At 42.3% G+C, this 22,864-nt stretch overlaps 1 long non-coding RNA gene across 1 annotated transcript; it reads left to right on the top strand.

Annotated features, from left to right (window-relative positions):
- Positions 1-1,705: 1,705 nt before the first annotated feature.
- Positions 1,706-16,708, top strand: LOC117273030 (uncharacterized). The gene is made up of 5 exons (XR_011407837.1): positions 1,706-3,474; positions 6,627-6,694; positions 14,445-15,137; positions 15,481-15,549; positions 16,455-16,708. It is a non-coding gene; the product is annotated as an uncharacterized lncRNA (long non-coding RNA).
- Positions 16,709-22,864: the final 6,156 nt, after the last annotated feature.

Here is a 22,864-nt window from a genome sequence, read left to right as displayed (position 1 = left end):
TGATGAGCAGTGTATTTCAGTCGTATCTCGACTCGTTTGTCATAGTATTCATTGATGAGATATCCTGGTGTACTCACGTAGCTAGGAGGAGCATGCCCAACATTTGAGGATTGTACTACAGTGGTTGATGGAGGAGAAGCTTTATGCCAAGTTCTCCAAGTGTGAGTTTTGGCTTAGTCGGTGGCGTTCTTGGGGCACGTGATGTCCAATGAGGGAATTAAGGTGGATCCAAAGAAGATAGAGGCGGTTTAGAGTTTGCCCAGACCGTCTTCAGCTACTAAGATTCAGAGCTTTCTCGGCTTGATCGGATATTATTGCCGCTTTGTGGAGGGATTCTCATCTATTGCAGCGCCTTTGACCAAATTGACCCAGAAGGGTGCTCCATTCAGGTGGTCAGATGAGTGTGAGGAGAACTTTCAAAAGCTCAAGACTGCCTTGACTACAACTCCAGTTCTAATTTTGCCTTCACCTTCTGGCTTTTATACAGTGTATTGTGATGCTTCACGGATTGGTATTGGGTGTATCTTGATACAGGAGGATAGAGTGATTGCTTATACTTTGCGCCAGTTGAAGCCCTATGAGAAGAACTACCATGTTCATGATTTGGAGTTGGTAGCCATCGTTCATGCATTAAAGATTTGGAGGCATTATCTCTATAGTGTGTCTTGTGAGGTATTTACGGGTTATCGAAGTCTCCAGCACTTGTTCAAACAGAAGGATTTAAATTTGAGGAAGCGGAGATGGTTGGAGCTGCTAAAGGACTATGATATCACCATTTTGTATCATCTCGGGAAGGCCAATGTGGTGCCTGATGCCTTGAGTAGAAAGGCGGTGAGTATGGGTAGCCTTGTATTTATTCCTGTTGGTGAGAGACCGCTTGCAGTTGATGTTCAGGCCTTGGCCAACCAGTTCGTGAGATTAGATGTTTCGGAGCCTAATCGGGTTCTAGCTTGTGTGTTTTTTGGTCTTCCTTATATAATCGCATCAGAGAGCGCCAGTATGATGATCCCCATTTGCTTGTCCTTAAGGACATAGTTCAACACGGTGATGCTAAGAAGGTTATTGTTGACACTCAATTTTGACCCTCTGTATTTAAAAATTAAGCTCTACAAGCTTCCTTGTCAAAAAAAAAAAATAAAAATATAATTTTTGCACATTATTTAGCTTTAATGCAATTTATTGATAATTACAACTATTTTTACAAAATATGGTAATTTTTATCGTTTTATTGCAATTAGTTAAATACTACAGTTTTTGTGCGTTTTCCAAATTTTAAGCGATTTATTGATAATAGTACTATTTTTCAAACATTAGGATATTCTATTAATTTATTGTCTTTGTAAAAATAAAATAATAATTACTACAATACCATTGTAGTAGTTACATTTTAAATAAATACTATGAGATTTTTTAATTAAAAAATTATATTTTATTTCGTAGCCAATCTATTTAATTACATCGAAATCAGTAGAATTAATTTCAAAATACGGATCAAGTTCGGTTAAATTTAATATCGTGTTAACATCTGACGCGATAAGACATTGACATGACATGACACTGATGTAACATGACATTGATGTGATATTGACGTGACATGACTTCCTTCACATTTTGACCACATATTTTTCTTTTACATTTTTACATTTTTTCTTTTCAAACTTAGTCACTAAGTTTTGCACCTAACCCCACATATTATATCTACCTATTGTACCCACTTACCACACACCCCATCATATTTTTGTCTCTTAAAAACCCTTAGCACTTTTATCTTTATCTCACCTCTCACTATGGAGAGAACTCAGCTGCCTGCCCTCTTCTCTCTATACTCGGGCGATTTTCGGCCACTACGCTGCCGTCAAATTTCATCACCGACGGCCAGCGACTCCTCCTTCCCCGCTTCCTGTTTCCCCGCTTCTCTTTATCTTTTTCTCTACTCGCTTAGGTTCTGCCGTCAATCATCACCGGTCGTTGCCGCTGGAGGTGGTGACCAGCCAGGCGGCGACCACTGTTTCTCTCACCTCCCTTTCAAACGCCGGTGACCCCATTAAAACTGGTCGATTTGAAGTTTGAGGCTTAAGATGTGTGCAGATCTGGCCGGATTTATTCCATCTCCGACGACTCGTGTTCCTCATCATTTTCTTGTGCTTATTCGATGGTTATTAGCTCAGATCCGGTTTCGTTTTGGAGAAATATGGATATAACAGATTTTTCGGCGACCTTCGTGTACTGTTGTAGACCGTTTTGTTTTACTGGACTGGTCATCTTCATTTTAAATCTGCTATAGCTTTGATGTTTTTGTTATGTTCTTCTGATGACCTCTACTATTGTCTCTCGTTATTGTCAGATTTTCGATTTGAGGGATGTTGACTCTGTTACTGTTTTATTTTTAGCTTAATCTTGTGCCTATCACATTTTCTGGCTGCCTGCATATTTCCAGTGGATAACTTCGTTCCTTTACTGCGTTATGCTACTGCTGCTCTGTTGCTTGTATGCGTACTGTTGTTGCTATTTTGGGGACTGTTAATGTTGTCCAAAAGATAATTGGCTTAAGGCCATGGTCTCGTCTTGTTTGCTGCATCGTCGGAAATACGGTTCTGGTACTATCTTGAGGCCGTTTCTTGGAGTTGTTTTTAACTATGGGACTTTTCAATATTTCTTGCTCATTTGCTATAGCTTGCTGCTGCTTTTATTTCAGTTATTTTACAACACTACTAAAATTAACCATGGGCAGGCTTTGAATTTGGAAAAAGGAAAATACTTACCTTTGGCCTCATTCTTATACAGGAAAAGACATGTTTAAGGCCCGTAAATGATATTCTGGTGGGGAATATTTCGTGATGGTAAACAATGTTGTAATGACTGGCCAATGAGAATTATTATTTTTGAGGTCAGGACGCCCCGAATGACCCTCCGGAATGAGCCCAAAATAACGAAGCGATAATGATAAATGTCAGAAAAGAAAATTGACGAGAACACGAACCAACCTATGGGAGGCAACACTGTTGGCCACCGAGGTTTCTAACGAGGCAGTTTTTACTCTCATGTCTAGATGGATATCGGATATTACATGTATTTGAGCCTTTTATATTATTTGTTAAAATTATTTTCCCAAATTATTTTCCAAAAAAAAAAAAAAATTTAAAGTAATCTTTCAAAAACCAAAAAATATTTTCTTAAATCATTTTCTAAAACAAATTCCAAAAACATTTTAAAATTATTTTCTAAAACAATTCCAAAAAACATTTCAATTTATTTCCAAAAAATAAAAACAATTTTTTACAAAAGTATTTTCAAGTAAAATCATTTCAAAAAAAATAAGTTTATTGTTTACTTTATGTTTTACTAACAATTTTATTTCTTTTCTCTTGCGAGGTACTATCACATGAAATCGCTTTCGGAATATGACACTGGAAGCCAAAAAGGACAAATGTTAAGCTTCTCGCTTCGTAACTTCAGTTCTTGGATGTACAAAATGCAAGTATAGTGAAATTATAGATATCGTATTTGTTAGTTTACTTTGATATTGTTTATTTGCAAAACACTTAGGGAATTGTATCTAGTTAATAATCAGAGTAACTTGCAATATTGTATGTCAAATAATTCTTGAAGTGTGTATGAGATGTTGAATATATTTTATAATGTGATTAACTAATTTAGGATCGGTGTATACCTAACTAATTAGATTAGTCATATCCATAAAAATAAAAATATGTCATTTTCTTGCAAAAATAAAATAAATAATCTTGTCTTTGTCTTAAATTATATGAGTACCTTTCCGAGCCACTTTATATGTAAATTGTTCTTTAATTGATACACTTTCAATGACCATAATTGTAAAGAAATTGTAATTGAATTATTGCACTTCTGTTGAAAGACTTAGGCCTTGTAGTCATTTGGGTTTGGCTCGTATGAGTTGCGTTTCAATACCTTGTGTGATGACCCGAACGGTCGTTTTGAGAGAATTAGCCCAGAACCCCTATTTATTGCTTCCTCCATTTCATTTTTGGGTTTTGTGACTTGCCGAGAGGATTTGATTTTGGTTTCGGAGTGAAATGGGACACATAGTCCCTAAAATGGAAGCTTAAGTCATAAGGATTGACCGTAATTCAAACTCTGTGAAGACGACTCCGGAATGGAGTTTTGGCGGTTCCTATAGCTCAGTAGGGTGATTTTGGTCTTAGGAGCGTGTTCGGATGTTGAATTTGAGGTTCGTCGTCAATTAGCGAAAGTTGAAAAATTGGATGATTTTTAGAAAGTTTGACCGGGAGTGGACTTTTTAATTTCGGGGTCGGATTCCAATTCCGAAAGTTGGAGTAAGTCTGTAATGTCAAAAGGGACTTGGTGCATGGCTGAAGCAGGACTCTGCTGGTGTAACCGCACCTGCGGAGCTTTGATCGCAGGTGCGGGCCGGGTTGCATAGATGCGAATGTTTGGACAGGCGGTTGTGGAGCGTAGGTGCGGAGGGTGTTCCACAGGTGTGTACTCGCACTTGCTCTTGGAGGGTCGCAGAAGCGGACACGGGAGTTTGAGGCTGGTCCGCGGAAGCGGGTTTTGTTGCGCAGAAGCGCGCCCGCAGATTGAAGGTTATGTAAGGCCTCATAAATTTTTTTCCTAAAAACTCGGGTTCCATGATGCCAAAGTGTGCGTAAAGGTTAATAATAGTAGAAATTCTTCACGGCGAGCAAGCTCGCCGTGGTTCGGATTTTTTGGATTGAACAGTGCGCTGGGAGTTGAAGGAAAATGTTGGGCAGAAGTACGCATTTTTGCAGCTGCAGAACTACTCTGTAGACCGCAGACTGGTCGCAGAGTGAGGCAGCTTTCTGGGGCATTTTTGATGCCCAATTTCGCGGCCATTATGCGATCGCATATCCGTTTCGCGGGCCGCATTCTTGTTGCATATCTCGCCTTGGGATTTTTCGGAGGAAGGTTCTGCGGTGCACTATGCGACCGCAGATCCGTTCTGCGGTGCATTATGCGACCACAGAACAGGTCTGCGAGCCGCATAATGACCGCAGACCAGATTAGTTCCTTTCCAGTTCTGGTCCTCATTTTCGCGGTCATTTCACAAATCGCATAACCATTATGCGGTCGCATATACGACCGCAGAATCCGTTCCGGAGCTTCATTTATGGAATTTTTAAACCCGACCCTATTCCGTTAAAACACACCCCATAGACCATTTTGAGCACATTTCTGATATTTTAGAGTAAGAGGGAGAGTTCTTAGAGTGGGGGAGCAATCTTTAACCATTATCCATCTATATTTGCTCAATCATTGAGGATTAACAAAGGGAGTCTTCACCCTAAAGGTAAGAATCTATGTCCTAGTTCTCAATTTCGAAATTTTGCAAAAAATGGGTTAATTAGAGGAAATTATTGGGTGTGGAGGTTGTTATCTTGCATGCATGTATCCTTGAAGTATGTGGGAAGATTGTGAGCTAAAAATGGCAGAGAGTGGGTTGGGAAATGATGGAATCTTTCACAAGAAGGGGCTTAAAACATTGATGCACACCTAGTGTTTGCTAATATGCTCGAATGAGCTAAAACAATGTCCATCTTTCTTATTTTGGTCCAACTTGTTATATTTCTAAAATAGATTAAAGTAGCTAAGAATTCCGGATCATTTTAGAGTTTGAGAAGCTCAATTGAGGTATGTTGGCTAAACCCCCTTCTTCTTAGAATCGAATCCCACCATGTTCATGTAATTGGAGTAAGCCCTTGATTGTTATAGAATTGGCAATTTCTATATGTTTGTGTTGAAGGATGTAAGTTCAATCTTTGTTCTAAATGCGTCATCATGTTATATTATTATGTGAGGATATGTTCAAAATGTGAAATATGTTCTAGCAAAGTTAAGACTTCATGTCATGACCAAAATAAAGGTTGTTATGCCAAACTGTATGAAAACCCTCTATGTGCCTAAGACTCCTAAATTGCTCATATGTGAATTTAACATCTTGAATGGTAAGCCTTATTGTCATTGATAATAATAATTTTGGAATGCGGAAAAGAACTTGAATTATGAAATACTGTCTAGCTCCAAGAATAACTTTATAATTGGGGCCACTCGCGCCATTGTATTGAAAGTATGGGAAAGAAATATGAATTGAGATGACTAATCGAATATGGGTGATGTCTCAAACGAGATGGCCTAGTCGATCGGGCCGAGATCGGACTCCGTGTAGGAACACGGTGGTATTGTAGATGAAATTGTGAAAATGGTTGATGTCTCAAATGAGATAGCCTAGCCGATCGGGCCGTGATCGGATGCCATGCCGCACACATAGTAGAACTGTGCTGAAAATTATAATGAAATTATGGTAATGTCTCAAATGAGATGGCCCAGCCGATCGGGCCGAGATCGGACTCAGTGTAAGAATACAGAGGTATTGTGAATTGTGGAATATCGGTACTAAAGGTCACCCAACCTAATAATATGAAAATTGTCTTGAAAACGAATATGATCCTTAACTTATTGTTTTACTATTATTTGAAGCCCTTATTGAATTCTTGACTGTTCCTCTTGTATTATTATTCGTTCTATTGAGTTGGTGTTTAGCTTTACATACTAGTGCTATTCGACGGTACTAACGTCCCTTTTGCCGGGGACGCTGTATCTTTAAATAGATGCAGGTGGTTACATAGCAGATATCTCTAATCACAGATAGTGCTGCATCCTCTTCTCAGCGGACTAGGTGAGCCCCATTTCATTTCGGGGTTTGTATTGTACATTTTATTTATATTATGGTCACTTTTTGAGGTATAGCCTGAGCCTTGTTGTCGGCACCATCTTTACTCTCTTTTGTATCTTTAGAGGCTCCGTAGACACTATGTGATTTGTGTATGGGTATTGGGAATATTAAACAAGTATATGTTGTATTGATCACTTGTTCCTCTCAGACTTTAAGAAATGTGTATTTTGAGACTTAAAGGCGCAATGACTAATGAAACGATTTAGGATTGTATGAATGAGCTTCCTACGATATAATTAATGAAATCACATCTTTTCTTGATCATGGGTTAATTGGGTAGAAAGTATCTAACAGGCTCATTCGGTTGAGCGTCGGTCGTGCCTCCTGAGGATGGGGCGTGACAAACTTGGTATCAGAGCCTAAAGTTTTTAAGTGTCCTAGGATGTCTCGGAGCCATGTCTGGTAGAGTCCTTCTTATCGGTGTGTTGTCGACCACATCTATAAGTTGGAGGCTACTTGGACATTTAGGAACAATACCCTTGTTTGATATTCTGGATCGTGCGATGAAACTAATTGTGCAACTGTTCCTTTCCTTTAAGTTTCAGTATATGGCACCTAAGAAGAGAGAAAGAACTGGCCATGGAGCCAACGCCGCCTTAGGAGTGGCAGTTGACCCTTTATTTGATGATGCAGGTGAACACCCGAGGGGTAAGGATAATACCCCGACTGCTACACTACCTGATTCTACTACACCGGCCCAGGCCATACCAGTTCCTACACCTACTGAAGGTGTGACGGTTCCTACACCTGATATTTCGATTCCACCTCCAGCCCTAGCTTCCGGCTCTGGTATTTTTGATGGGGATCTTAGGGGAGCTATTCAGATGCTGACTCAAATAGTGGCTTTTCAGGCCTAAAGGTCGAATGTTGCACCACATTTTCTAGCCAAAAAGGGGATTTTAGTGGTTCCAGGGTGAACATGTTTCTGCAGTTGGATCCTTCGGTGTTCACGGGTACTAATCCCGAGGAGGACCAACAGGACTTCAGTGATGAGATGCATAAGACTCTCCGGGTTATGCGCGCTACTAAGACGGAGGGAATGGAGTTGGCCGCCTACCGCCTGAAAGGGGTTGCCTATTCTTGGTTTGAGCTGTGGGAGGACTCTCGGGAGGAGGGGAGCCCTCCAGCGAGATGGAGTGAGTTTTCTGATGCCTTTATAGACTATTTCTTGCCTGCCGATACTAGGGTAGCCCATGCCGCAGAGTTTGAGAATCTTAAGAAAGGGAGTAGGAGTGTGTGAGAGTATCACATAGAGTTCGCGCTCCTGTCAAAATATGCTATTCACATGTTTCCTACTATGGAGGCTAGAGTGCGCCGGTTTGTGCAGGGCCTTAGCCCCTTAGTTATCAATGAGACCGCTACAGCTGCCTTGAATTCGGACATGAACTATAGGAAAATGGAAGCATTTGCTCAAGCTACAGAGGACCGCAAGTTGAAGAAAAGGAGGCAGTAAGGGTACCAGCAAGGCCCGGTCCGCGGGCAACTTTGGGGAGTCATTTGGTGGGGGGAGATCAGCTTCAGGGGAGGGTCATCAGGGCCAACCCACTCTCATGCTCAGTCTTCAGCTAGTGCAGCGCCAGCGGGGCACAGTCAGCAGCAGGGGAGTCATTTCAGGCCCAATCATGGCAGCAGGGGACCCCACCATTAGGGCCGATCAGTGGGAAGATGCACTCGGGGATTTGCTACATGGACTTATCTATATGTTATGGATGCGGATTGAGGGGTCATATTTAGAGGGAGTGCCGTTCATCCCGCCAGGGTGCGGACAGGGGCACAACACATCCATCCAGTTCTGCGGCTGCTACATCTTTAGCACCCCCTCCAGCTCGAGGCCCTCCGGCCCAAGCATGGCGTAGTGCAGCTAGGGGTGGTGCGCAGAGTTCAGGAGGACCCAGCCGATTCTATGCTATGAGCGGTCGCCAGAATGCAGAGGCTTCTCTAGATGTTGTCACGGGTACATTGACTGTCCAAACTCATGATGTATATACTCTTATTTATCCCGTTTCTACCTTGTCTTATGTTACCCCTTATGTTGCTATGGAATTTGGGATAGAACCGGAATAACTTCCTTAGCCGTTCTCTATATCTACTCTGGTTGGCGAGTCTATTGTGGTCGCACAAGTTTATAGGAGTTGTGTTGTCACGGTGCGTGGTCGGGACATCGTGGCCGATCTCATTAAATTGGGGATGGTTGATTTTGATGTAATTGTGGGAATGGATTGGCTTTATTCATGTTTTGCTAAGCTCGACTGCCAAACTAGAACTGTGAGGTTTGAATTTCCTACTGAACCAGTTGTTGAATGGAAGGGGGGGTAATGTGATGCCAAAAGGTAGGTTTATTTCTTACCTTAAAGCCACAAAGAGGATCAACAAGGGGTGTATCTATCACTTGATCCGGGTTACGGACACCGATGCTGAGGCACCTACACTCGAGTCAGTGCCAATTGTGAATGAATTTTTGGAGGTCTTTCCTGATGAGCTCCCTGGGATTCCGCCAGACAGGGAGATTGATTTTGGGATTGATATGATGCCAGGCATACAACCTATATCTATTCCTCCCTACAGGATGGCACCAGCAGAATTGAAGGAACTAAAGGAACAATTGAAGGATTTGTTAGAAAAGTGTTTCATCCGACCGAGTGTGTCGCCTTGGGGCGCACCGGTCCTTTTTGTAAGAAAGAAGGATGGGTCACTAAGAATGTGTATCGACTATCGACAACTTAATAAAGTCACAATCATAAACAAATACTTGCTACCAAGAATAGATGATTTGTTTGATTAGTTACAAGGTGCTAGATACTTCTCCAAAATTGATTTACGATTCGGGTATCACCAATTGAAGATCAGGGAGCAGGATATTCGGAAAACAGCTTTCAGAACACGGTATGGGCACTTTGAATTTCTGGTAATGTTTTTGGGCTAACAAAAGCCCCTGCAACTTTCATGGATCTTGTGAATCGGGTTTTCAAGCCTTTCCTCGACTCCTTTGTGATAGTGTTCATTGGCGATATTCTTGTGTATTCACGAGGTCGGAAGGACCATGCCGATCATCTCAGGGCAGTTTTGCAGACTCTTCATCAGCACCAATTGTATGCGAAGTTTTTAAAATGTGAATTTTGGCTAGAATTTGTCACATTCTTGGGTCATGTTGTCTCTAGAGAAGGAATCAAGGTTGATCCTCAAAAGATTCAGCAGTAAAGAATTGGCCCAGACCTACAATGCCAACCGATATTCGCAGTTTTTTGGGCTTAGCAAGGTATTACAGGAAGTTTGTAGAGGGGTTCTCTACTCTTGCCTCTCCATTGACTAAATTGACTCAGAAGGCAGTTAAGTTCCAATGGTCCGATGCTTGTGAAAGGAGCTTCCAGGAGTTGAAATCGAAATTGACTACGCGCCGGTGTTGACCCTGCCAGAGGATACATGAGTGTTTGTGGTATATTGTGATGCTTCAAGAATTAGGCTTGGGTGTGTATTAATGCAACACGGCAAGGTTATAGCCTATGCTTCTAGGCAACTCAAAAATCATGAAATGTTTTTCCAACACATGACTTAGAACTGGCGGCAGTGGTTTTTGCATTGAAAATTTAACATCACTATTTGTATGGAGTCCATGTGGAGGTATTCACGGACTACAAGAGTCTTCAATATATTTTCAAACAAAAGGAGCTGAATCTGAGGCAAAGAATATGGCTTAAGTTACTCAAGGATTACGACATCGATATTCTATATCACCCGGGGAAAGCCAATGTTGTGGTGGATGCTCTTAGCCGAAAATCTATGGGTAGTTTAGCACACTTGGAGGTGTATCAAAGGCTATTGGCCAAGGAAGTCCATCGATTGGCTAGTTTGGGAGTTCGTCTTACGAACACTAATGAAGGAGGGGTAATTGTGCAAAATAGGGCTGAATCATCGCTTGTTGTGGAGGTCAAAGAGAAGCAATACAACGATCCATTGTTGGTACAGCTGAAGAAGGAGATTCAAAAAAGGAGATTCAAAAACATAAAACTATGGCTTTTACTCTTGGCATGGATGATGGTACACTAAGGTACCAAGGGCGACTATGTGTTCCAAATATAGATGGTCTCCGGAAAAGAATCATGACCGAGGCTCACGCTTCTAGGTATTCCGTGCATCCAGGTTCTACAAAGATGTATCATGATCTCAAGGAAGTCTGTTGGTGGAATGACATGAAAAGGAATGTGGCGGACTATGTGGCAAGGTGTCCGGACTGTCAACAAGTGAAGGCCGAACATCAACGGCCTGGTGGGTTGACACAGAACATAGAAATTCCAATGTGGAAGTGGGAGATGATCAATATGAATTTTGTGGTAGGATTACCACGCACTCCGTGCAAGTTTGACTCAATTTGGGTGATCGTGGACCGACTCACGAAATCAGCACACTTGTTGCTAGTTAAATCTACCGACACAACGGAACAATATGCTTAGTTGTATATCAAGGAAATAGTCGGGCTTCATGGCACTCCAGTTTCTATCATTTCCGATCGAGGGGCTCAGTTCACGGCCAAATTTTGGAAGAAATTTCAGCAAGGTTTGGGTACTCAGGTGAATCTTAGTATAGCTTTTCATCCACAGACCGCCGGGCAAGCAGAGCGGACTATTCAGACGCTAGAGGACATGTTGGGTGCTTGATTTCAAGGGTAGCTGGGATGATCATTTGCCACTCATAGAGTTTGCTTATAACAACAGCTTTCATGCAAGTATTCAGATGGTACCATTTGAGGCATTATATGGTAGGAGATGTAGATCTCCCATTGGGTGGTTCGAGATTGGGGAAGCAGAGTTGATAGGGCCAGACCTTGTACATCAGGCTATGGAAAAAGTTAAGATCATAAAGGAGCGGTTAAAAACTGCTCAGAGTCGTCAAAAATCCTATTCGGATGTCTGTCGCAGAGACTTAGAGTTCAAAGAAGATGATTGGGTATTCTTGAAGGTTTCCCCCATAAAGGGTATTATGCGGTTTGGGAAAAAGGGAAAATTGAGTCTGAGGTATGTCGGGCCATACAAAATCACCCAAAGGATCGGTGAGGTAGCGTACAAGCTTGAGCTACCACCCGAGATGTCATTAGTGCTCCCGGTATTCCATGTGTCTATGTTGAAGAAGGTAGTTGGAGATCCGTCAGCTATTGTGCCGGTTGAGACCATTGAGGTTAATGAAGAATTATCATATGAAGAAATTCCAGTTGCTATTCTTGATAGACAAGTCCGAATATTGAGGAATAAAGAAATTGCCTCCGTGAAAGTCTTATGGTGAAACCAGCAGGTTGAAGAGGCCACTTGGGAGGCCGAGGAAGAGATGAAGAATAAGTATCCTTACTTATTTGAATAGCTGTGTAATCCTTTCTTTTTATGAACATGTCGCCTATGAATTTTGTATCACTTGTTCAGTTAATGTAAAGGTGTTACTTTTGATTATATATTGTTTACATGAGGCCACGGTTGGTACTGTTATGAGTTTGTTATGTCATTAGGTTGTGCATATATTTGTAATATGTGTTTCTGGGGCTCTCTGACAGGTGGATAAGGCCTAGAAACAAAGGAAACTCTGGCGAAAGTTTTGGAAATTTGGGGAGTTAGTTAAATTTGGGGTTGCTGGTATAGGGTATGAAAAAACAAAGTTGAATAAGGTGATAATAGCAGACCCTGATCCTCATTCGAGGATGAATGATCTTAATTGGGGGAGGATGTAAGGCCCCGTAAATTTTTTTCCTAAAAACCCGAGTTCCGTGATGCCAAAGTAGGAACAGTGTGCTGGGAGTTGAAGGAAAATGTTGGGCAGAAGTACGCATTTCTGCGGCCCATTCTGCAGTCGCAGAACCACTCTGCGGACCGCAGACTGGTCGTAGAGTGGGGCAGATTTCTGGGGCATTTTTGATGCCCAATTTCGCGAACATTATGCGATCGCATAACCGTTTCACGGGCCGCATTCTTGTCGCATATCCCGTTTGGGAATTTTTGGAGGGAGGTTCTGCGGTGCACTATGCGACCGCAGAACCGTTCTGTAGTGCATTATGCGATCGCAGAACAGGTCTGCGGGCCGCATAGTGACCACAGGCCAGATCAATTCCTTTCCAGTTCTGGCCCTATTTTCGCGGTCATTTCGCGTACCGCATAACCATTATGCGGTCGCATATGCGACCGCAGAACCCGTTCCAAAGCTTCATTTTTGGGGTTTTTAAGCCCGACCCTATTCCGTTAAAACACACCCCATAGACCATTTTGAGCACATTTCTGATATTTTAGAGTGAGAGGGAGAGTTCTTAGAGCGGGGGAGCAATCTTTAACCATTATCCATCAATTCTTGCTCAATCATTGAGGATTAACAAAGGGAGTCTTCACCCAAAAGGTAAGAATCTATGTCCCAGCTCTCAATTTCGAAATTTTGCAAAAATGGGGTAATTAGAGTAGATATTATTGGGTGTGGGGTTTGTTGTCTTGCATGCATGTATCCTTGAAGTATGTGGGAAGGTTGTGAGCTAAAAATGGCAGAGAGTGGGTTGTGAAATGATGGAATCTTCCACAAGAAGGGGCTTAGAACATTGATGCGTGCACCTAGTGTTTGATAATATGTTCGAATGAGCTAAAACAATGTTCATTTTCCTAATTTCGGTCCAACTTGTTATATTTCTAAAATAGATTGAAGTAGCTAAGAATTCCGGATCATTTTAGAGTTTGAGAAGCTCAATTGAGGTATGTTGGCTAAACCCCCTTCTTCTTAGAATAGAACTCCACGGTGTTCCTGTAATTGGAGTAAGCCATTGATCGTTATAGAATTGGTGATTTCTATGTGTTTGTGTTGAAGGATGTAAGTTCAATCTTTATTCTAAATGCTTCATCATGTTATCTTATTATGTGAGGATGTGTTCAAAATGTGGAATATGTGCTACCAAAGTTAAGACTTCATGTCAAGACCAAAATAAAGGTTGTTATGCCAAACGGTATGAAAAGCCTCTATGTGCCTAAGACTCCCAAATTGCTCATATGTGAATTTAACGTCTTGAATGGGTAGTCTTATTGTCGTTGATAATAATAATGTTGGAATGTGAAAAAGAACTTGAATTATGAAATACGGCCTAGCGCCAAGAATTACTTTATAATTGAGTCCACTCGTGCCATTGTATTGAAAGTATGGGAAAGAAATATGAATTGAGATGACTGATTGAATATGGGTGATATCTCAAATGAGATGACCTAGCCGATCGGGCCGAGATCGGACTCCGTATATGAATACGGTGGTATTGTGGATGAAATTATGAAAATGGTTGATGTCTCAAATGAGATGGCGTAGCCAATCGGGCCGTGATCGGATGCCATGCCGCACACATGGTGGCACTATACTAGAAATTATAATAAAATTGTGGTAATGTCTCAAATGAGATGGCGTAGCCGATCGGGCCGAGATCGGACTCCGTGTAAGAATACAGAGGTATTGTGAATTGTGGAATATCGGTACTAAAGGTCACCCAACCTAATAATATGGAAATTGTCTTGAAAACGTATATGATCCTTAACTTGTTGTTTTACTATTATTTGAAACCCTTAATGAATTCTTGACCGTTCCTCTTCTATTATTATTCGTTCTATTGAGTTGGCGTTTAGCTTTACATATTAGTGCTATTCAACGATACTAACGTCCCTTTTGCCGGGGGTGCTGTATTTTTAAATGGATCCAGGTGGACACATAGCAGACAACGTTAATCACAGATAGTGATGCATCCTCTTCTCAGCAGACTCGGCGAGCCCCATTTCATTCTGGGGTCATGTATTGTACCTTTTGTTTATGTTATGGTCACTTTTTGAGGTATAGCCGGGGTCTTGTTACCGGCACCATCTTTACTCTCTTTTGTATCTTTAGAGGCTCTGTAGACACTATGTGGGTTGTGTATGGGTGTTGGGAATGTTAAACAAGTATATGTTGTGTTGATCACTTGTTCCTCTCAGACTTTAAGAAATGTGTATTTTGATACTTAAATGCGCAATAACTAATGAAACAATTTAGAATTGTATAAATGAGCTTCCTACGGTATAATTAATGAAATCACCTTTTTTCTTGATCATGGGTTAATTGGGTAGAAAGTATCTAACAGGCTTGCTCGGCCGGGTTCACTCGGTTGAGCGCCGATCGCGCCTCCCGATGATGGGGCGTGACAGGCTATGACCCCAGAAGCGGTTGGGCGGCTTAGTGGACTCTGCAGATGAGAGGGCCTGACCGCAAAAGCGGTGCCACAGCAGCGGATAATATGACCGCAGAAGTGAGAAGCCTGGGCAGTGTTTAAAACCGAAGGGCTTCGTGATTTTTGTCATTTTGGACTTTGCAAACTCGGTCAAGGGCGAATGTTGAGAGCATTTTCGAGGAATTTCTTGAGGTACTTCCCTTGTGCTTATTTTTAATCAATAATCTTGCTTCCCCATTTATTTTCCCACATAGTTAGTGTGTATTTAAGGTGGAAATTGGGAGTAAGAGGTTAGGGATTTGGTGAGTTGATTTGAGAAATTGAGTGGCGATTTGGTGTCGGATTTTGGTAATTTTATATGGGTGAACTCGTGGTCGAGTGGGTGTTCGTATTTTGTGACTTTTGCCCGATTCCGTGATGTGGGCCCGGGTCGACTTTTTTGGCCGAATTTTCGATTCTTTGCTAAAGTCGTAGATTTATTATTTAAATTAGTTTCTCGTAATTGTATTCATGATATGTAATTGCTTTTGGCTAGATTTGAGCCATTCAGAGTCGGAAAATCGAGGGAAAGGCATCCTTATCGATTGATTGAGCGAGATTTGAGGTAAGTCGCTTGTTTAACATTGTGTGGGGGAAAAATTCCCTTAGGATTGGTACTGTTGTAATAATTTGTGATATGTGAGCGCCGTGTACGTGAGGTGACGAGTGCGTACACGGGCTGATTATGGAAAATTATGTTCTTGCTGATTTGCCATCTTTTGAATTCGTTAACTGAGTTGTCTCCTTTTAAAATTTATTTACTGAGTTGCCTTAGCATATGTAGTGATCATGTTTAGCCTAGTATCGCATGTCTATGTGCCTTAACTCTTACTTGCAATTTGTGCAACATGCTTAGTTTTATTACCCGTTTTCCTTGATTTGGATTAAATCTTTAACTGTAAGATTCTTGCTGAACATTCGTGTTTTCCTTCGATTACCTGTTGTATATTTACTTTGGGACTACTAGACGGTTCCTCAGGAGATCCCCCTATACTGCATATTTACTTTGGGACTACGAGGTGTTTACTCGGGAGATCCCCCTGTACTGAATATTTACTTTGGGACTACGAGGCATTTATTGGGGAGATCCCGCTGTATTGCATATTTACTTTGGGGTTACGAGGCGGTACCTCGGGAGATCCCCCTGTCTTGCATATTTACTTTGGGACTACGAGGTGGTACCTCTGAAGATCCCCCTGTCATGCATATTTACATTTGGGACTACGAAGCGGTACCTCGGGAGTGCCCCTGTTGTTTACTTCTATTTACCGTGCTGATATTTTCTTAAACTTCTTGTTGTTTAAATTCTCAGTTATTTAAAAATATTATTACATCTTCTGCCTTATTTTTCTTTTAAACCAATAGAGCCCTGACATGGCCTCGTCACTACTCTACCGAGGTTAGGCTTGGCACTTACTGGGTACCGTTGTGGTGTACTCATACTACACTTCTGCATATTATTTTGTGCAGATCCAGGTTCTTCCCACCAGACGAGATACCAGTGAGTTGGACCGCACGTGGAGACTTCAAGTTACATCTGCCAGCATCCGCATACCTTGGAGCCCCACTCTATCCTTAATATGTTGTTTTTCCTTATTTTCTTTAGACTCTGATGTATAATGACACCTAGTATTTGCTTTTAGAAGCTTGTGACTTGTTTCCACAGGGTGTTGGGAGTTGTAATTCTTGAATGGCAGTTTTATAATTATTTCAGGTGTTGAGAATTGGGCTTCAGTTTTATATTATGTATTTTACCTAGACTTAGAGATTAGGTGACATCAGGATATCTTACGGAGGGTGAAATGGGGTCGTGACAAGTTGGTATCAGATGTCTAGGTTCATAGGTGTTAGGAGTCACAAGCAGGTTTAGTAGAGTCTTGCAGATCGGTACGGAGACGTCTGTACTTATCTTCGGGAGGCTATGGAACTGTTAGGAAAAGTTTCACTTTCTTTAATTCCTTATCGTGCGAGATTTTGACTTCGGACTCTAAACTTCTGTCTTTCTATTCTATCACAGACGGTGAGGACACGTACAGCTGGATCGGATGATCAGAAACCCGCGCCCCCTACTAGAGCCGTGAGAGGCTGGGGCCGGGGTAGAGGTTGAGGACGTCTACGTGGTGCAGCCAGAGAACCCGCACTAGCTACCACAGAGGAGCCACCATTAGCTCCAGTTGGAGGGCAGGCACCTGAGATGAGATGCCTGTTACTATACCAGCCCTCTAGGAGACTCTGGCCCAGTTCCTGAGCATGTTCAGTACCTTGGCTCAGGCAAGATTGATACAACTTGCTCCTGCCACATCTTAGACTGGGGGAGGAGCACAGACTCCTGTCACCGGTACCCCAGAGCAGCGGGTTCAGGTCGACCAGGTTCTAGAGATCCTACCGATGCAGCCGGTAGCTCTAGTTCAGCCCGAGGTTAGGCCAGTAGCTTCTGAGGTAGAGCAACTCAGGCTCGAGAGGTACAAGAAGTACCACCCTCCTACTTTCAGTGGCTTGGTGTCAAAAGATGACCAGGATTTTATTGAGGAGTTCCACCATATCCTCCGTACTATAGGTGTTGCGGAGACTAGTGGGATTTCTTTCATTACATTCCAGCATAGAGGAGTGGCCTATTAGTGGTGGCACACATACGAGTTGGATAGTCCGACTGAGGTAGCTTCACTCACTTGGACTCAGTTCTCAGATATGTTCTTGAGGGAGTATGTTCCCTAGAGTCTCAGAGATGCTTGGCGCGCAGATTTTGAGCAGTTGCGCCAAGGTTCTATGACCGTGGCAGAGTATGCGGTCCGATTCAGTGATTTGGCTAGGCATGCACCAGCCTTGGTTGCTACTGTTCGAGAGCGGGTTCGTCGGTTTATTGAGGGGCTCAACCCCAGCATCAAATTGAGCATGGCCCGAGAGTTAGAGATGGATATTGCATATCAGCAGGTAGTGGGGATTGCTAGGAGGTTAGAGGGCATACTAACTCAGGATAGAGAGGAGAGAGAGGCCAAGAGGTCTCGAGAGTCTGGCACTTACAGTGGTACTCGTGCCCCAGCTACAGCTCGTTTGGGCAGAGGTTATATGGGTCGTCCTATTCATTCAGCACTTCTAGCCGCCAGCAGTGCTCCGACCACTACTAGGCCCTAGGATCCTTCTTATGTACCGCCAGTGTCTAGTATGCCTCCTTTATGGGGTGCTTCCAGTGGTCAGTCCAGTCGATCAGGCCCGAGCCAGTCGCAGTAGCCACATCCTGTGAGAGCTTGTTTTAAGTGTGGCGACACTCGTCATTTGGTGAGGGATTGCCCCAGATTTAGGAGGGGTGAACCTCCACAATTATCTCAGGCACCGCGTGCTCCACCTGGTCCTCAAGCTATGATTGCAGCACCAGCTACCTCCCCACCTGCACAATCAGCTAGAGGTGGAGGTCGGACATGTAGAGTTCACCCTAGAGGGGGAGGCCTGGCCAAATATTATGCCCTTCCTGCTACGACAGAGGCAGTTGCATCAGATTCTGTTATTACATGTATTGTTCCGGTCTGTCATAGAGATGCATCAGTCTTATTTGATCCAGGCTCTACTTATTCCTATGTGTCATCTTATTTTGCTTCGTATTTGGGTGTATCCCATGATTCTCTAAGTTTACTTGTTTGTATATCTACACCTGTGGGTGATTCCATTATTGTTGACCGTGTGTATCGGTCATGTTTGATTGTTTTTAGTGGTTTTGAGACCAGAGCCAATTTATTATTGCTTAGTATGGTGGATTTCGATGTTATTTTGGGCATGGACTGGTTGTCGCCCTATCACGCTATCCTTGATTGTCATTCCAAGATGGTGACATTGGCTATGCCAGGTCTACCATGACTTGAGTGGAGAGGTACCTTGGATCATGTTCCTAGCAGGGTTGTTTCATTTCTTAAAGCTCAACGAATGGTTAAGAAGGGGTGTGATGCCTATCTGGCGTATGTGAGAGATGTTAGTGTTGACACTTCTACCATTGAGTCTGTTCCGATAGTGAAGGACTATTCAGATGTATTCCCAATGGATCTTTCGGGCATGCCGCCCGATAGGGATATTGACTTTGGCATTGATTTGTTACCGGGCACTCAGCCCATTTCTATTACACCTTATCGTATGGCCCAGTAGAGTTGAAAGAATTAAAGGAACAGTTGCAAGAGTTGCTCGATAAGGGCTTCATTCGGGCCAGTGTATCGCCTTAGGGTGCTCCTGTCTTTTTTGTGAAGAAGAAGGATGGTTCTATGCGAATGTGTATTGATTATCGCCAGTTGAACAAGGTTACGGTGAATAACAAGTATCCATTGCCACGTATTGATGACCTATTTGATCAGGTTCAGGGTGCCTGAGTGTTATCTAAGATCGACTTGCGTTCAGGCTATCATCATTTGAAGATTCGGGAGCTAGATATCCCGAAGACTGCTTTCAGGACTCGGTATGGTCATTACGAGTTCTTTGTGATGTCTTTTGGTCTGACCAACGCCCTAGCAGTATTCATGCACTTGATGAACTGTGTATTTCAACCCTATCTTGACTCCTTCATCATTGTGTTTATTGACGACATTCTGGTGTACTCCCGGAGTCGGGAGGATCATGAGCAGCACATGAGGACTGTGCTTCAGACCTTGAGAGAGAAGAAGTTGTAAGCAAAATTTTTGAAGTATGAATTCTGGCTAGATTCAGTGGCATTTTCGGGTCATGTAGTATCGAGTGAGGGGACAAAGGTAGACCCGAAGAAGATTGAAGCAGTGCAGAGTTGGTCCAGACCATCCTCAGCTACGAAGATCCAGAGTTTTCTTGGATTAGCGGGGTATTACAGTTGATTTGTAGAGGGTTTCTCGTCTATTGCAACACCTATGACCAGATTGACCCAGAAGGGTGCTCCGTTCAGGTGGACCGATGATTGTGAAGAGAGATTTCAAAGGCTCAAGGCTGCTTTGACTACAGCCCAGTGTTTGTTATGCCTACTAGATCGGGGTCCTATACGCTGTATTGTGATGCGTCGTGCATTGGTCTCGGTGCGGTGTTGATGCAGGACGGTAGGGTGATTGCCTACGCGTCTAGACAGTTGAAGGTGCAAAATTTGAGATCAATCGGACTTGATTTGGTAGGTTTCGGCATCAGATGTAGAAGTTTGAAGTTTTAAAGTTTATTAGGCTTGAATCGATGCGCGATTTTTGTTTTTAGCATTGTTTGATGTGATTTAAAGGCTCGACTAAGTTCGTATGATATTTTAGGACTTGTTGATATGTTTGGTTAAGGTCCCAGGGGCATCGAGTGGATTCGGTATGGCTAACGGAACGAAAAAGGGACTTGGTGCATGGCTGAAGCAGGACTCTGCTGGTGTAACCACACCTGCGGAGCTTTGATCGCAGGTGCGAGCTAACAGGTGCGGGCCGGGTTGCGCAGATGCGAAGGTTTGGACTGGGGGTTGTGGAGCGCAGATGCAGAGGGTGTTCCGTAGGTGCAGACTCGCACCTGCGCTTGGAGGGTCGCAGAAGCGGACGCGAGAGTTTGAGGCTGGTTCACAGAAGCGGGTTTTGTTGCGCAGAAGCAGGGTTATGACCGCACGGCTTAGTGGCCTCCTTAGATGCGAGGGCCGGACCGCAAAAGCGTTGTCGTAGAAGTGGCTAATGTGACCGCAAAAGCTAGAAGCGTGGACAGTGTTTAAAACCGAAGGGCTTCGTGATTTTTGTCATTTTGGACTTTGCAAACTCGGTCTAGGGCAATATTTGAGAGAATTTTCGAGGGATTTCTTGAGGTAAGTCCCTTGTGCTTATTTTTATCAATAATCTTGCTTCCCAATTTATTCTCCCACCTAGTTAGTGTGTATTTAAAGTGGAAATTAGGAGTTGGAGGTTAGGGATTTTGTGAGTTGATTTAAGGAATTGAGTGGAGATTTGGTGTTGGATTTTGATAATTTTGGTATGGGTGAACTTGTGGTTGAGTGAGTGTTCATATTTTGTGACTTTTGCCCGATTTTGTGACATGGGCCCAAGTCAACTTTTTGGGCCGAATTTTTGATTCTTTGCTAAAGTCATAGATTTTTTATTTAAATTAGTTTCTCGTAATTGTATTCATGATATATAATTTCTTTTGGCTAGATTTGGGCCATTCGGAGTCGAAAAATCAAGGGAAAGGCATCCTTATTGATTGATTGAGCGAGATTTAAGGTAAGTGACTTGTCTAACCTTGTTGGGAGGGGAGGGAAATCCCCTTTAGGATTGGTACTGTTGTAACAATTTGTGATATGTGAGCGCCGTGTACGCGAGGTGACGAGTGCGTACACGGGCTCATTATGGAAAATTATGTTCTTGCTTATTTTACATCTTTTGAATTCCTTAACTGAGTTGTCTTCTTTTAAAGTTCATTTACTGAGTTGCCTTAGCATATGTAGTGATCATGTTTAGCCTAGTATCGTATGTCTACATGCCTTAACTCTTACTTGTAATTTGTGCAACATGCTTAGTTTTATTACCTGTTTTCCTTGATTTGGATTAAATCCTTAACTGTAAGATTCTTGCTGAAAATTCGTATTTTCCTTCGATTACCTGCTGCATATTTACTTTGGGACTACGAGGCTATTCCTCGGGAGATCCTCCTGTATTGCATATTTACTTTGGGACTACGAGGCGTTTACTCGGGAGATCCTCATGTACTGTATATTTACTTTGGGACTACGAGGCATTTACTCGGGAGATCCCGCTGTACTGCATATTTAATTTGGGTCTACGAGGCGGTACCTCGGGAGATCCCTCTATCTTGCATATTTACTTTGGGACTACGAGGCGGTACCACGGGAGATCCCCCTGTCGTGCATATTTACATTTGGGATTATAAGGCGATACCTCGGGAGTGCCCCTGTTGTTTACTTCTATTTATCGTGCTGATATTTTCTAAAACTTCTTGTTGTTTAAATTCTCAGTTATTTTAAAATATTATTACATTTTCTGCCTTATTTTTCTTTTAAACCAGTAGGGCCCTGACCTGACCTCGTCACTACTCTACCGAGGTTAGGCTTGGCACTTACTGGGTACCGTTGTAGTGTACTCATACTACACTTCTGCACATTATTTTTTGCTGATCCAGGTTCTTCCCACCATACGAGATACCAGTGAGTTGGACCGCACGTGAAAACTTCAAGGTATGTTTGCCAGCGTCCGCAGACCTCGGAGTCCCCCTCTATCCTTACTATGTTATGTTTCCTTATTTTTTTAGACTCTGATGTATAGAGACACCTAGTATTTGCTCTTAGAAGCTTGTGACTTGTTTCCACCGGGTTTTAAAAGTAGTAATTATTGAATGGCAGTTTTATAATTATTTCATGTTTTGAGAATTGAGCTTCAGTTTTTTATTATGTATTTTCGCAGATCAGTTAGGCTAACCTAGTCTTAGAGATTAGGTGCTATCACGACATCCTACGGAGGGTGAAATGGGGTCGTGACACCTTGGCTCTAAAGGTGGCCCTTTGGTTATTCATTGAAATGATAACTCATTTTTGGCGTAAATGTTTCTTTATATTAGTGTGATGATTTTCTATGTGATAAACATGTCAACATATTTTCTTATACCACATTCATTCTTTATTCAATAAATTTATTCTTTCACCCTATTCGTTGTATACTGAGATTTTTTAAAGATTATTCTTTTCCACCTTTTATTAATCATTTAGAGTAAATTTCTATTTCTCACACTTGGTTTTTTTCATTTCAAATAGTTAATTCATGTACATAAGTTAATTTCTTTCAAGCATATTTTAATTAATATTCATTTAGTCAATTTACACATATTCCACTTATTACTACATATCCTCTCACATTTTCATTCCTTTAGCAACTTCTTATACTTGTTCATTTATTTTAAAACGAAATTTTTTTATA

The sequence above is a fragment of the Nicotiana tomentosiformis genome, chromosome 5 (assembly GCF_000390325.3).
Source record: "Nicotiana tomentosiformis chromosome 5, ASM39032v3, whole genome shotgun sequence".
NCBI classification, from domain to species: domain Eukaryota; kingdom Viridiplantae; phylum Streptophyta; class Magnoliopsida; order Solanales; family Solanaceae; genus Nicotiana; species Nicotiana tomentosiformis.
Note: the sequence above shows the minus strand (reverse complement) of the source record. Positions and strands in the feature narration are given on the sequence as shown.